This window comes from Rhinopithecus roxellana, chromosome 1 (genome assembly GCF_007565055.1).
Source record: "Rhinopithecus roxellana isolate Shanxi Qingling chromosome 1, ASM756505v1, whole genome shotgun sequence".
NCBI classification, from domain to species: Eukaryota; Metazoa; Chordata; class Mammalia; order Primates; family Cercopithecidae; genus Rhinopithecus; species Rhinopithecus roxellana.
In genome coordinates, this window is record NC_044549.1 from 50842359 (window position 1) to 50844811 (window position 2453).

Below are 2453 nucleotides of genomic sequence, written 5' to 3' on the forward strand. Positions count from 1 at the left end.
AAGGACTCATGTTCTTCTCCATAACTATGTCTTTGCATATGCGATTCCCCTGGCCTGGAAGGCCCTTCCTAATCGTTTCTACCCGAGGACCATGCTCACGTGCTGCCCGCTTATGGGAACCCTTTCCTGAATTCCTGCAGGGGACTCTGCTGGTCTTTCCTCTGACACCATAGCATCTGTGTGCACGTGCACACTTCTGTTTTGAACTAATTGGCTTACATCCTCTCTCTATGCCCAGTACAGGAGTGGTGGCTGGAGGAGGCTGAGGAGGTACAGGAAGTCTATCAGCACGTCACAGAGGAAGGAAAAGTGGGGATTATGAAAGCCTCAAGGCAAGGTGACTCTGGGCTCAAGGCTCACCAACTGGTGACCTTGGGCAAGTCACCTAACCTCTCTGTGCCTCAGCTTCCCTTCTATAAAATGGGAATAATATTACATTTTGTACAGTTTGTACATCATTGAGTTGTGTGAGAATGAAATGAGTTAAGATATGGAAAGCACATAGAACAGTGTCTGGCGTGTACAAATCCCTCAGTAAATATTAGTCATTATTATTATCAAACTGGAAATAGTCATAGAGTTGCCTAAAGGATTAAAGAAAGTACTTTTGATGAAGTGTGAAGCATATAGGAAAGTCTTTGTGATTATCATTAACAATATCAAGAGCAGTGCTCAATTCATTGTGATTTCCAGAATTAACTTACAAGGTGAGGCCACATTGCTATTGCTTTTTTGAGCAAGTGAAATGATGAATATGATTTTTTTTCTTTTCTTTTCTTTCTTTATTTCTTTTTTTTTTTTTTTTTTTTTTTTTTGAGGCGGAGTTTCGCTTTGTCGCCCAGGTTGGAGTGCAGTGGTATGATCTCAGCTCCCTGCAATCTCCGCCTCCCAGGTTCAAGCGATTCTCCTGCCTCAACCTCCTGAGTAGCTGGGATTACAGGCATGCGACACCATACCCGGCTAATGTTTTATATTTTTGGTAGAGACGGGGTTTCACCATGTTGGCCAGGCTGAACTCTTGACCTCAAGTTATCTGCCCATCTCGGCCTCCCGAAGTGCTGGGATTACAGGCGTGAGCCACCGTGCCCAACCAAATATGATGTTTTTCTGTAAATGATAAAATGACAGCAAAAATCATGATGGTTTAATAAACGTTCATTGCCCGACCCAAAACATAGTCCTGCCTGTAAGTGTGGCTCGTTCTGGGACCTCTGTGGCCTCAGACTTTCAAAAGGGTGGTTTTACTCCCAAAGTCCTCGTTTTGGGGACCTAAGGCAGAAGCTAGTGATGGACACGGGGAGCTGGGCATGTTGCTTTGCTTCTGTCAGGTTAGGAAACCTCTTCCTTGTCTGTATCAGTAAACAAAGGGAAGTCATTATTCGCTTCTGCCGACATTGTAACGTTAAAAAAAAAATTGACCATCAGATTGAGAGAAAAGGCTAAGTTACTGGCGCCAATTTCTTCTGTACAGATGGGAGAACTCAGGCCAAGAAAGGGGAAAGGACCTGTTCAAAGCCACAAAGTAAGGTACAGCCAGGGCTAGAACCTAGATCTCTAGACCCCGAGTTCCCTGCCCTTAATGCTTTCCCAATCCGGAGCCCCATGTCCTTAAATGGAAGGTGATGAAGGCGCAGTGCTCCTGTCCAGAGACCAGGTGGGGAAGACTCTTTGGAGGCAGGGAAGGTGAAACGGGCAAAGCCAGTATGCAGGACACCCCCCCTATCGTGCAATTACCTCAATCTTCACAACCCTGTGAGACGGAGACTATCATTATTATCCCCATTTTACTTCTGTAAAAGAGGGCCAGTAACGCTGCAGGGATGTAAACGGAGGCCCAGGATCGTCCAATCGTCCCATCGCTCTCTGCAGCTCTTCCTCCTGGAGCCTGGCCATTGCTAAGGTCCAGAACGTGTACAGGGCACAAAGCAAATAGGTCTCCGGTACTGGGATGAGGTTTTGACTCTCTATACCCCATGGTACCTAGCACAGCGTAGGCAGGCACGGGGTAGGTCCTGGCTGATCAATCGTCCTGCCTTTTGAAAATGCCATCTTTTCCACAGGTTTGGCCATGCTGTACACCCCCAGGATACACCTTCTCATACCAAGTCTCCAGTCTCATGTGGTTCTATTCTTGGACTTTCCATCGCCTCCACGTCCCCCGAATATTTTTTCTGTCTCCAGCTCTCAGGAACTTTGACTCCGTGGCTGCCTTTGTGCATATTGGTCAAGAGCCAAAGATCTACCGGCCTCAGCTTTCCCAGCTGTACAATGGGGTGCAGAGCCAGTGGCTGGCTTTAACGCGCTGCTAGATTGGAATCCGAGACATAAGAACCGCACAACATTACCAAGTCCCACCTCCTCTCCCCGCACGTGTCCCCGCCCTCTTTCGGAAAGCGCCTGCGCAGAAGCCGCCGGACCGCCCTCCACGATTCGAATCCGTATCCGCCCTTTTT